Source organism: Jaculus jaculus, chromosome 5 (assembly GCF_020740685.1).
Source record: "Jaculus jaculus isolate mJacJac1 chromosome 5, mJacJac1.mat.Y.cur, whole genome shotgun sequence".
Lineage (NCBI taxonomy): Eukaryota > Metazoa > Chordata > Mammalia > Rodentia > Dipodidae > Jaculus > Jaculus jaculus.
This window is the reverse complement of record NC_059106.1, coordinates 61650863-61665284: the sequence shown is the minus strand read 5'-3', so window position 1 is coordinate 61665284 and position 14422 is coordinate 61650863. Positions and strand designations below refer to the sequence as shown.

The following is a 14422-nucleotide window of genomic DNA, read 5'->3' as shown; positions in this document are numbered from 1 at the left end:
GCTTTTTCCAAAATCCTGATCTCAGATCATGAAAAACAACAGTCTGGGCTTTTTTATTTTGTATAATCTATGTGTGTGTGGTATGTGTGCATGTGTGTGTGAGAGAGAGAGAGAGAGCTCACATGTATGCAGATAGACATCACATGTGTACATGCATATGAAGGACAGAGGTCAATGTCAAATGTCTTCCTCAGTTGCTACCCACCTTATCTTTTAAAATATTTTTTTAATTATTTGAGAGAGAGAGGATGGGGGCACCAGGGCCTCTAGCCACTGCAAACAAACTCCAGACACATGTGCTACATTGTGCATGTAGCTTTATGTTTTTATGGGTACTGGGAAATTGAACCTGAGTCCTTAGGCTTTGTAGGCATGTGTCTTAACCACTAAGCCATCTCTCCAGCTTCCCCCCCCCCTTTTTTTTTTTTTTTTTTTTTTGGTTTTTTGAGGTAGGGTCTCACTCTAGCCCAAGGTGACCTGGAATTCACTATGTGGTCTCAGGGTGGCCTCGAACTCACAGTGATCCTCCTACCTCTGCCTCCCAAGTGCTGGGATTAAAGGCGTGCGCCACCACGCCCAGCTCCCCCCCCCCTTTTTTTTTTGAGGCAGGCATGGTGGTGCACCCATTTAATCCCAGCACTTGGGAGGCAGAGGTTGCAGGATCACCCTGCTTCGAAAATCTAAAAGGAGAAAGACAGAGTCCCTCACTGAACCCAGAGCTCACCAATTTGGCTGGACTTTCTAGCCAACAAATCATAGGGATTCTCCTATCTCTACCTCTCCAGCACTGGGATCAAAGGCGTGTATCACCACACCCAGCTTTTACATGGATGCTACAGATTCTACCTCACATCCTCACACGTGCATGACAAGCACTTTACTCCCTGAGCCATCTTCCCAGCCCAGAACAAAAAGTTGTTGTTGTTTTCCCCAAGGTAGGATCTCACTCTAGCCCAGGCTGACCTAGAACTTATGATGCAATCTTAGGGTGGCCTTGAACTCATGTTGACCCTCCTACCTCTGCCTCCCTAGTGCTGGAATTGAAGGTGTGTACCACCACATCCAGCTAAAATAAAAGTTTTTCAGTCACTAAATTGGAAGTGATAGTAAAAGATAAGTGGCATTAAGGCCTTCTGATACAAAAAAATCCTAGACTTAACACAGCACTTGCACACAAAAGGCAACAATAATAGAGGATGTGGAGAACAAAAAGACATTGCATAATAGTATAATACTAATGCTCAATAATTTAGATTACAATAAGTGACTTAGGAAAGTCTGAATAAAATGAAATGGGAGTTTACTACTGCCCCACCCATAATACAAGGGAGTAGCAAATCTGATCATGCTACAAACCAGTTTTGGTTTGCTTTTCTTAAGACAGGATTTCAATATGTACCCCTGGCTGACCTTGACCTTATAGTCATTCTGCCTCTACTCCCTGGTGCTGAGATTTCAAGTGTACACACCATGAGCACTATGAACCAATACTAAGTTCAGCCAAACCTGAGTTAAGACTTGGCACCCACAATTAATATGCTACATGACCTCAGACAAGTTACTGTACCTTTCCAGGCTTTGCTTTCCTGATGTATAGGCTTATCCTCCCTCCTGCCTGCTTGCTTTCTTTCTTTTCTTCCTTCTTTCCTTTCCTTATTTCTTTCTTTCTCTCCCTCTCTCTCTCTCTCTCTTTCTTTCACAGTGTTTGGGTAGGGCCCAGGATCTCAAGTACTGCTACTGAGTGATACTCCTATTATTCCTTTCTGCTTTTTGTATAGAAGTTTGCTTCTAAGTGATTTTTCAGAGCATATGGTTTATTAGTACTATAACCTATTTTTACTACCAGAAGGGATAAGCAGAATTAAAGTTGACATGAAAGAGAAAATGTACTGAAGGCCTGAAAGAGATTAGTCAGTCTGAAATTGAACAGAGGAGACAAGACATCAGGCTGAAAAATATGAGCCTGTCCAACTCAGATTTGACCTGTTTTACATCCCCATAGTAACACTAACACAAACTAGTTAGCTAAAAATAAGTTTGCATTTGTGTGTGTGTGTGTGTATGTGGTGTGTGTGGTATATTCCTGTGTGGGCAGATGCACCTGTGCACATGAGCATGGAGGCCAGAGGAGGATGTCAGGTGTCCTCCTCTATCACTCTTCTGTCTTGCTTCCTTGAGACAGAATGGTTGTTAAATTCTGTTGAACTTGACCAGATTAGGAATGGAGTGAAAGACATGCCTCTTGGGTGGGTCTGTGAGGGTGTTTCCATTTATGCCACTTTTCAGTTTTTAAAAGTATGTAATTTATTGTAGGAGATTCCTGAATAGCCATGCAGACTACCTATGTGACAACAGTCACAGGGAAGGTGCAATTTATTAGCTGGGCATAGTAGACACTGAAATTCCAGTACTAGGGAGGCTGAGGCAGGAAGATCACAAGTTCAAACCCAACTTGGCCTATATAGTAAATTCTAGGCCAGTGTGGCTAGACTCTACCTCAAAAAAGGGGGACTGCAGGCTGACGTGGAACTTACTATGTAATCCAAGTTAGCCTTGAACTCATGGCGATCCTCCTACCTCAGCCTCCTGAATGCTGGAATTATAGGTGCATGCCACCATGCACAGCTGAGATTTTTTTTTTTTTTGTCTTCTCTGTTTTTTTTTTTTTTTTTTCTTATGGTCTATGGACATTTCCTCCCCTCTGCATAATACAGAGCTGACTCTAGGAGGTAACTGCCCAGTCAAGGACTACAGTCCCCAGAATCCTGTGCACCCAAATGTGACCAGTAAGCTTACCATAGCAATGATGTACATTCCTTCTGACCTGAGGTGGTAGCAAAGCAAGTTTGTTTCACTCACTCTTCTCCTTTCTGTTAGCACCAGGTTAAGTTCAGGTGACTTTGGAAGCCACACTTGTCAGATTTCCATTAGCCTGGGTCCCAGAGAGGCTGTGTGGAGCAGAACATCCCACCCCACCCTGACACAGTACACTCCTCTCACTGTGCACATGGGCAAGAGAGGCCCATGGATCATGACTGAGCCAGACTGCTTCATCTCATCTCCCTTGGAAGAGCTTCCCCCTTGAGGCTGTAAGCCAAAATAAACCTCTTCCCCCCACCTAAAAGGGGGGCGCTGAAGAGATGGCTTAGTGCTTAAGGCACATGCCTGCAAAGCCTAAGAACCCCAGTTCAATTCTCCAGAACCCACATGAGCCAGATGCACATGGTGGCACATGCGTCTGGAGTTCATTTGCAGTGGCTAGAGGCCCTGGTGCACCCATTCTCTCTCTCTCTCTCTCTCTCTCTCTCTCTCTTTCTCTCTCTCTCTCTCTCTCCACCCCCATCTCAAATAAATAAATAAAAATAAAATCTTAAAAAAAAAAAGATGTGATGACACATAACTGTAATGATCAGTTCAAGACCATCCCCGGCAACATACATAGTGAGTTTGAGGCCAACCTGGGCTAGATGAGATTGTCTCAAAAAAAGAGCAAAACAGAAGCAATATGGGCTGAAGAGATGGGTTAGCAGCTAAGGCATTTGCCTGCAAAACCTAAGGACCCATATTTGACTCCAGATCCCATGTTAAGTCAGACGCACAAGGTGATGCAAGTGAGCAACGTCACACATGCATACAAGGTGATGCACATGTCTGGAGTTTGATTACAGTGGCTGGAGGCCCTGGCACACCAGTTCTCACTCTGTCTTGCTCTCACCCTCTCACACAAAATGACAATAATAATAATAAAAATTTAAAGGCCAGTCTATTGGGTTTGCCTCAAAAAAGTAATCTGTTGTGATTTGTTTTCTTATGCTAAATAAATATTGGTTTTCAGTCCTACCCTTGCACTCATAATTTCATATCATTTTTTATTTTAAAGTCTCTGTGCTAGAAAAATGAGTCAGTCAAGTACTTGCCTTGCAAGCATGAAGAACTGAGTTCAATCCTCAGAACCCACATTAAAAAAAAACTGGACATGTGAAGTACACTTGTAATCCCAGTGCTAGGAGAGGTAGAGACACGCAGATCTCTGGGATTCATTGGCCAGTCAGTCTAGCCTGCTTGGTGAGCTGCAGGCCAGTGGGAAAAGGTGGTTTAGCATTTGATGTTTTGTCCTCTGGCCTCCAAATAAATATGTACACACACATGTGCAGTGTGTGCGCGCACGCGCGCGCACACACACACACACACACACACACACACACACACAAAGTCCTTATTGTTTTAAGGACTGATGGAATTTAGACTGCCTCATACTTTTAGTATCATTAGTTAAAGACATGCTTCCCCTTTTTGAGACCTATATTGAAAACAAGCGTCTTTAACCACTTAACCATCTCCCCAGCCTGAGACATATATTATAGATATGTTTTTATGGTTTTTTTTGTTTCTTTTTATTTGTTTATTTTATTTTTATGTTTCATTTCTTTTGTTTTTTGAGGTAGGGTCTTGCTCTAGCCCAAGCTGACTAGGACTTCACTATGTAGTCTCAGGGTGGCCTCAAACTCACAGTGATCCTCCTAGCTCTGCCTTCCAAATTCTGTGATTAAAGGTGTGAGCCAGCACACCCAGCTTGTTTTGTTTCAAGACAGGGTTTCATTCTGTAGCCCAGGCTGATCTGGAACTTGCTATGTAAACCAGGCCTCAAACCTGTGGTAAGGCATGTTTTAAAATCTCTTATCATAGACCATGTATCATAGCTCATGATAAGGTACAGTATACTAAGACATGAATCAAATTTCAGTGAAAGTTAACTTAGAACTTTTGCTTTTTATATATTTGTTTACTTGAGAGAGAGAAAGAGAGGGAGGCAGATCGAGAATGGGTGCACCAGGGTCTCTAGCCACTGCAAATGAACCCCAGAAACATGTGCCACCAGCTTACGTGGGTGCTGGGGAATCAAACCTGGGTCCTTAAGCTTCACAGGCAAGTGCATTAACTGCAGGCAAGCACATTAACCACTAAGCCATGTCTCCAACCCAGCACTTTTGTTTTTTAAAACCACACTCAGTAAGAGAAAAGCTATACTCTTTTCTAAATATATTTTATTTATTTATTTGAGAAAGAGAAAGAGGCAGAGAGAAAGGGAGAGAATGGGTGTGCCAGGGCCTTCAGCCACTGCAAACAAACTCCAGATGCATGTGCCCCTTATACATCGGGCTTACATGGGTCCTGGAGAGTTGAACCGAGATCCTTTGGTTTTTGCAGACAAACGCCTTAACTGCTAAACCATCTCTACAGCCCCAAGTTATACTTTTTTTCCCCCATATTTTGTGTTTCTTTTCTATGAAGAACTGGATATTCTGTAATTGTGATCTCCCTGAAGGGCTGTTGAGACATGGGACATGATCAACATGTAAGAAATGGGCCTGTTAGGACTGGAGAGATGGCTTAGGGGTTAAGGCGTCTGCCTACAAAGCCTAAGGACCTAAGTTCTATTCGTCAGTACCCACATAAGCCAGATGTACAAGGGATGCAAGTGTCTGGAGGTGTTTTTTGTTTGTTCGTTTTTTGGTTTTTTGTTTTTAGGGATTTTTTTTGCGGTGGCTAGAGGCCCTGGTATATCCATTCCCTCTATATCTGCTTCTCTCTCTCAAAATAAATAAATAAAAATAATTTTTTAAAAAAGAAAGAAATGGGAGCCAGGCGTGGTGGCACACGCCTTTAATCCCAGCACTCGGGAGGCAGAGGTAGGAGGATCACCAAGAGTTCGAGGCCACCCTGAGACTACATAGTGAATTCCAGGTCAGCCTGAGCCAGAGTAAGACCCTACCTCAAAAAAAAAAAAAAAAAAGAAAGAAAGAAAGAAAGAAAGAAAGAAAGAAAGAAAGAAAGAAAGAAAGAAAGAAAGAAATGGGTCCTTTCTAATGTTTAGCCACAGACTAGCAAGATACAGAACACCTCTTTTTCTCTGGGCTTTCTCTGCATTTAGAGTAGTGACACCTGCTGAATGTACATTCAGAAAGAAGAGTTAAAAACAGCTTTTGCCACTGAAGGGTAGATATGCATTGTAGGCCAAGAAAGGGAGATACTCCAACAGAAGACCACAAACTGCCCATTATGTGAACAAAAACTGAGAATCAAATATTAAAATTGTGCTTTATTCAGAGGCAACAAGCTGGTAAGCCAAGATGCAATGTCTTTATAGGGTAAAAAAGGGGTGAGTTTCATCTCAAGGGCCACATTATGTAGACACACACTAGTAACTCTGTGCTTATTTTCCTTTTGTATGGCTCAGTCTTTAAGAAAGTATGAAATTTCCAGACTGGTCTCAGCTGTGTACTATATAAGACTGTCCTCTGGGACAGAAAATGAAAGGGAAAGCAGCACTCCCTGAGGTCAGCAAGGGATTCCCCAGGGAAAAGTGAGTCTTTAGGAACAAAGTCCTCGCTGAGGTCTCCAATTACACCACATATGCACACTCTCTTTCTAAAACCAACTCTGAATGACTCTAGTTTTATTTAGTGAAATAAAAAGCAGGGGTTTTTTTTGTTATCAAAGTATAACATTATTATAAAGCCAGATCTGACTCCAAATCCCATACCCTTACTGGCTCCAACATCACACTGACTCCCAAATACTATTAACAGAAAACTGCTTAACAAAAATATGGATTTAAGAAGTTAAAGAGGAAGATGACAGGGGTATTTAGACAAAGCAACATAAATTCTTTGAGGGCTGATGTCAAAGATGAAAATATTTAATTGGGATATATGAAGAGTCATACCTAATACATCACTAGTATTCACTATGTGTTATTCCCCCTTAGGGAAGAAAGGTTCAAAATAGAAAAATGCTATCTCAAGTTCTGGCTTTTGAGGAAGTTCGCGTGAAATGTTATTACAACAGATATCCAACAAGAACAACAACAACAAAAAATCCACGTTTCCTTGTCAAAAATGATTCCATATGAAAACAGAATCCAGAGTAGGGTGGCTATTACATCATTCAGGAATGGAAGTAAAGAACATGCCTTGCATGTGTGAGACCCTGGGTTTGATTTCCAGCACAGGAAAAAATTAAAAGTTCTCTAAATAGAAACACAATATTCACTTCTCCAAAATGTATTAAAGCAAAACTATATGTACTTTCATGAAGTCATTAAACTGCTAAAATACCTTTTATTTACTTTATAAAAATAATACTGTATCTTTTTAAAAAAGAGTCAGGTTTCTTTGGATTTAGGTGCCTTGTGTAAAAGTTCCCTTGTAAAAACACCCTAACGCTAACCCCTTCCTGTTTTTCAACTGTGTATGTTTACTTTCACATCTGCTTCAAAAGATAAAAGCAACAATGGGAACATCAGCCACATTACTGTGTCCTACCAACCAGGAAATGAAGCCCTGAAGCCAGACTTGCTGTGCAATGGGTCTTTAGAACACTCAAGCACAAGCTAGTAACTACACACAAGATAAAAATGATATACTGGGGCTAGAGGGATGGCTTAGTGGTTAAGGCATTTGCCTGAAAAGCCAAAGGACCCAGGTTTGATTCCCCAGGACCCATGTTTGCTACATGCACAAGGTGGCACATGTGTCTGGAGTTCATTTGCAGTGGCTGGAAGCCCTGGTGTGCCCATTCTCTCTCTCTCTCTCGCTCTCTGTCAAATAAATAAATACATAACTAAATAAAAATATTTTAAAAAATTTTAAAAAATTATGTACTTGAATCAAATCCAAAGATCAACACTAGACAAAATCAGATGCTTTCTACATAGCTATATTACACTATATTATATATGTTATATAATATAACTATATAGGCATACAGATAACCAGTTTCAGGAGAAAATGGTAAATATCAAGATGTAGAGCTACAAAGATGGCTCAGCAGTTAAGGTGTTTGCCTGCAAAGCCTAATAAGCTGGGTTTGATTCCCCAGTACCCATGTAAAGCCAGGCACAAAGTGGTGCATGTGTCTAGAGTTCATTTGCAGTGGCTGGAGGCCCTGGTGCACCTATTCTCTCTGTCTCCTCTCCTCTTCTCTCTTCTCCCCTCCCTTTCCCTTCTATTCCCCTCTCCTCTCTACTTCTCTCTTTTCCCCCCTCTCTGCTTGCAAATAAATAAAAAAAATTTTAATGAAAGATACAAAAATTATTCTTCTTAAAAGATTATTCAGGCTGAGCGGGGGGAGGGGGGGGGCATGATGGCGTACACCTTTAATCACAGCCCTCTGGAGGCAGAGGTAGGAGGATTGCTGCAAGCTTGAGGCCACCCTGAGACTACATAGTGAATTCCAGGTCAGTCTGAGCTAGAGTAAGACCCTACCTTGAAAAACAAAAAAAAAAAAAAAAGAAGACTATTCAGGCCGGAAATACGGCTTTGTGGTTAAGGCACTTGCCTACAAAGCCTAAAGACCAAGGTTCAATTCTGCAGGACCCACATAAACCAGATGCACAAGGTGGCTCATGAGTCTGGAGTTCATTTCAAGCAGCTAAAGGCCTGGCATGTCCATCCTCTCTCTCAAATAAATAAGTTAATAAGATTTGTTTAAAAAAGATTATTCTCCCTTGGGGAGTAGAGACAGGAAAATCACTAGGTCTGGTGGTCAGACAGTCTGACTGAAAACATCAGCTCTGGGTTCAATGACAGACTTTTCAAGGAAACAACACAAATGAGTGGTAAAGAACACCTGATGTTCTCCTCTGGCTTCTCTACACATGTGCATAGGGCACAAGCACCTGCCCACACCACACAACACATTATATACACACATGAAAAAAAATAAAAAAATAAAATTATTCTCCCACATATTTATGAAGTCAGATTTTATGAAAGGCAAACAAGAATTACAATTTATTGAAAAATCCTATGCAACAAGCACATAGTAAGGTTTTGTTTTTAACATTACTACATGTTTCCTGTAATATTATCCCAATTACACAAAATACCAAATTCAGACATAAAATGTACTTTCACAATATCACAATTATTAAGAACTCTGGTGTGCCCATTCTCATTCTCTCTCTCTCTAATTAATAAATAAATAAAAGTAAAATCTTAAAAAAAAAATCTCTTATGCCCTTGCTTATGGGCATACTTATCAAGCAAAAACTGTCACAGTAAAGACTGACAGCTTTGAAGCCAATTTTCAGTTACTTGTTGTAAAACTTTTAACAACTTGTTTAACTTTTTAAAAATATTTTTATATATTTTATTTTTATTTACTTATTAGAAGAGAGAGAAAGAAGGGCTGTGCTGTAAACAAACTCCAAATGCATGCATCACCTTGTGCCTCTGGCTTATGTAGGTCCTGGGGAATTGAACCTGGATCCTTTGGCTTTGCAAGCAAGCGCCTTAACTGCTAAGCCATCTCTCCATCCCAAGTTGTTTAACTTTTAACATATTACCTAAAATATAAAGTAGGGTTAATAGCACTTCAAAGAGTTGAGGTGAGGCTTAAATATGGAAATTATAATGACTAAAATGAAGAATATATCTGATGGCTGAGGATGTGGTTCAGTTTGTACAGTTCTTGCTTAACATGCACAAAGCCTTGGGTTCAGTCCCCAACACCATATAAAACTGGATGTAGTGGTACACATTTGTAATCCTAGAACTCAGAAGTTGAAGTGCAACTTGGCTACATATTGAGTTCATGGCCAACCCTGGCTACAAGAAACCCAGGCTAAAGTTTCATTGTCATCAGCTAGAGATATAGCTCAGTGGGTAAAGGCACTTGCTTGCAGAGCTTCATGGTCTGGGTTCCATTCCCCAGTACCCATATAAAGCAAGATGTCTGTTTCTTTTCTTTGTTTTTTTGGTTTTTGCGAGGTAGGGTCTCACTCTAGCCCAGGCTGACCTGGAATTCACTATGTAGTTTCAGGGTGGCCTCAAACTCATGGCGATCCTCCTACCTCTGCCTCCCAAGTGCTGGGATTAAAAGCGTGCACCACCACACCCGGCTGAAAGCCAGATGTCTGTCGTGGCAACAGGACCTGGCGCACATCCATTCATTATTATTCATTCTCTTTTGCAAATGATAAAAAAAAAAAAGTAGGACCCATGTTAGCCAGATGCACAAGGGGGCGTACACGTCTGAAGTTCGTTTGCAGTGGCTGGAGGCCCTGGCATGCCCATTCTCTCTCTCTCTCTACCCCCTTCTCTCTCAAATAAATTAATAAATAAAAATAAAATATTTTTAAGAACTTAAAAAAATAATAAGTAATAAAAATAAAGTTCATCACTTCTCAGCCTCTTGGCTAAGATTAAGTGTAAAAATAAAGTTCTATCCTCAGTATCTCAAAACAAAGTAAAATATTTCATATACTTAAATCATCATAACAACCTTAAAAGGTACAGGCATAGCTTTAGTAAAGTGTTGTAGAGGTTAAAGGAACTTGCCCTGATGGCCACTACTTAAGAAACATAACTAGACTTTAAGGATTAACACCTATATCAAAGCTACAAAACACACAGCACAATGCCTCATAATAAGCCATCAATAAACACTAGCATTATTATTTTACCTGGCCCAAAATAGGCACTCATTAAATACTTGCAAAAATATGTTGAACCAAGAAGAGTCAAAATTTTAAAACAGGTTTACTTGGTGCTTTAGCCATAGGATATGCCTTTTCATGACACAGAGTTCCACTCCTAAGCTTCTCTGTGTATGCCCAGTTGTCTCTACTAACAGTAGAGCACTCAACTCCCTTAGGGAAGAATCATCTCCTCTACATTTTTATGATCACATTTACTCATAGCTCCTTGCATATAACCAACTAATATATATTAAATGGATGACCATGTCATTTCTCTGCTCAAAATACTTCCAAGAAGCCAGGAGTGGTGGCGTATGCCTTTAATCCCAGCACTCAGGAGACAGAGATAGGAGGATGGCCATGAGTCCAAGGCTACCTCGAGACTACATAGTGAATTACAGTTCAGCCTGGGCTAGAGTGAGACCCTACCTCGAAAAAAAAAAAAAAAAAAACTTGGTTTGTATTCATCTTCAGACTCAACTCTGCCTATAGAACCTGCCGCAACATGGCTGTCATTGGGCCTTAGAAGAACCACTTCCAAACTCCCTGGCAAACCTTGATTCTTGCCATGTAGGCCTCTTCAGAGGTAATTAGTAATTGAAGGGAGAAGTCAAGAGCAAGACAATGCCCAAGACAAAAACCACAGCTTCTTGTAGCTTCATCTTGGAAATGAATCCCACTACTTTTACTAAATTCTATTCATGAGAAGTGAGTCCAGCCCACATTCAAGAGGAAAGGGTTACACAGTCATTGAGGAGCAGGGATCATTGAGGGCCATCTTAAAGACTGCCTACATTAGGTAAAAATCATTAAAAATAAAATACACACACACAAACACCTTTTGCCTTTGACTATCTGATATAGTCAGGTTATACATTTACCCCAATGCTAGTCCTGTTTTTATACAGCGTGTGTATGTACTGTGTATGGGTACACATGTGTGCATGTATATGTATGTGGAGGCTAATGGTTGGCATTAAGTGTCTTCCTCAATCTCTCTTGTACTTTATTATTTATTTGTTTGTGTGCATGTGTACAGGTACAGACATATGCACCACTTCTTGCTTCTTTCTGGCTTTGTGTGGCTTTATGCTGGGGAATTGAACCCAAGCCAGCAGGCTTTGCAAGTAAGTGCCTTTAACCATGGAACCATCTCCCCAGTCCCATTTTATCTTTTTTGAGACATGGTCTCCTGCTAAATTCATGACTCACCAATTTAGCTAAGCAGGGGTTCTCCTATCTCTGCCTCCCCATAGGTACATGCCACCATGCCATTCTACATGGGTGATTGGGATTGGAACTCAGGCCTCATGCCTGGGCATCAAGTACTTTACCCACATCCCCAGCCCCCAATGCTTATCTTTTTAATCTTACAAAGTCCCAAAAGAAACATGAACTACCAGACACTTGTGAGCCAGTACTTTATTAACTGTCATAATAAAAATAGTACAGTTAGCAAGGATAGCAACTGAAGAAAAAGAAATAATGAATGGGGCCAGGCATGGTGGCACTCACCTTTAATCCCAGCACTCGGGAGGCAGAGGTAGGAGGATCACCGTGAGTTCAAGGCCACCCTTAGACTACACATTAATTCCAGGTCAGCCTGGACTAGAGTGAAACCCTACCTAGAAAAACCAAAAATAATAATAATAATAATTAATGGGATAAATCTTGCTAAGTAAATTGATTCTGACCATCTTCATATAATTATTATATAAGCACTGTCTTTAAAAGATGGAATGCGGTTGAGATGGTGGCGTAGGAACCATGTCAAAACAGCCTAGGGGAGAAATAGCCAAAAAAAAACAAAACAAACTAGCAAAATACACTCTTCTACTAAAAAGTGAGGTGTATAAGATATTATCAACTATAGCAGAGAAGTAGGAGAGATCCAGAGCGTCTAGAGTCCATAGAAGAAGGCAGAAGCGGCTCTAGCAGCAGAGGCACCAGGTCCACGTGGCCACAGCTGCCAGGCTTGGCCTGAGATGCAGGAAAAGCCAGGTGAGGGGATTCTCCACTCACACAGGCCTGCTCGCAAACTCAAGAAACATGAAGGGAGGACAGCAGGGAAGAACCGAGAAGCGGCTAGTGAGGAAAAGGATCACGTGGACCAGTGGGAGAAGTACGGCTTGAATCGGAAGTGCTAATTGTACCTTCCATGTCAGGATAAGTTATATGTTAAATCTGATGGATGGTCAGATTTCCACTCTTAAATAAGCTATATCTGGGACTTGTCATTTGTTGCTTCCTGATTTATAGAAGATGGAATGGAATTTCATAAAATATCAGTTTTTTTCATTTGTGGGTTTTTTAATTACTTATTTGAGAGAAGAGAGATGGGAGAGAATGAGCATGCCAGGACCTCCAGCCACTTCAAACAAACTCCAGATGCATGTGCCACCCTGTGCATCTGACTTACAGGGGCCCTGGGGAATCAAATTTGGGCCCACTGGCTTTGCAGGCAAATGCCTTAACCACTAAGCCATATCTCCAGCACTGTTTGGTTTTTTTGTTGTTGTTGTTGTTTTCTTTTGAGATGAGATCTCACTCTGTAGCCCAGGCTGGTCTTGAACTCACCTTGATCCTCCTATGCCAGCCTCCCAAGTGCTGAGACTACAAGAATAAACCACCACACATGGCTTAAAATATCAACTTTTTTGTTTGTTTTGTTTTTTTAAGGTAGGGTCTCACTCTAGCTCAGGCTGACCTGGAATTCACTATGTCGTCTCAGGGTGGCCTCAAATTCATGGCAATCCTCCTACCTCTGCCTTCTGAGTGCTGGGATTAAAGGCGTGCGCCACTATGCTCAGCTAAAATATCAGCTTTTTATATTAAAATTAAAGAAACTGCCAGGTATGATGACAATTCCAGTACTTGGGAACTGGAGGAAGAAGGTTCAGGAGTTCAAGGCCAGCCTGGCTACATAAGACCCTGTCAGGACGAAAGAAGAAGGGAAGGAAAGAGAAGGGAAGGAAAGGGAAGGAGGAAGGAAAATTTGGGCTGGAGAGATGGCTTAGGGGTTAAGGTGCTTACCTGCGAAGCCTATAGACCCAGAGTGCCCACATAAGCCAGATGCACAAGGTGATGCATACCTCTGGAGTTTCGTTTGCAGTGGCTGAAGGCCCTGGCACGGCCATACTCTCTCTCTTCTTTTTTCTCTCTCAAATAACTAAATAAAAATACAATATTTGGGGGCTGGAGAGATAGCTTAGTGCTTAAGGCATTTGCCTGCAAAGCCAAAGGATCGTGGTTCAATTTTCCAGGACCCATGTAAGCCAGATGCTCAAGGTGGAGCATGCATCTGGAGTTCTTTTGCAGTGGCTGGAAGGCCTGGCACGCCCACTCTCTCTCTTTCCCTCTCTCACTCTCTCAAATAAATAAAATTTTAAAAAATTTTCAATACAATATTTTAAAAAGAGTTTAAAAGAAAAAGGAAATTAAATAACTTAATAAAAGTTCAGGTCAGACATGATGGCCCATGTGTTTAATCACGGGACTCAGGAGGCAGAAGCAGGAAGATGACCAGGAATTTGAAACCAGCCTGAGACTACAGTGAGTTCCAGGTCAGCCCAAGCTAGAGTGAGACCTCTCTACCTTGAAAAAGGGAGAAAAAAATATCAAAGTTTACTTAGCAATTTAGAATACAAATATAGCTGATGTTAAGAAATAAAATAAAGACCAATTACATATACCTAATGATGAGAAAACTCCATCACCAGAAAAGCAGACCAAAGCTACCTGAACAAAGTAAAAACCAAATGCCACTATAATCCTTATTGTAATGATGCCCCACTGCCAAAGAAAATTTAACCCTGTAGGCCTAATTTTAGGAACAGAGAAAAAATGCAAGGTATCAGATTTAGCAAGAATCCAGGAAAGCCTATGGAGTATAATGCCAAACGGCACCCATTATCTTTCTTTTCTTCCCTAATTTAAAAT

The 14422-nt window shown here is 41.1% G+C and overlaps 1 protein-coding gene across 11 annotated transcripts in view; it reads right to left on the bottom strand.

The window, feature by feature from the left end:
• The window catches only part of LOC101605199 (delta-type opioid receptor), a 307172-nt gene that overhangs the window by 167961 nt on the left and 124789 nt on the right, over window positions 1-14422 (bottom strand). The window lies entirely within an intron of this gene.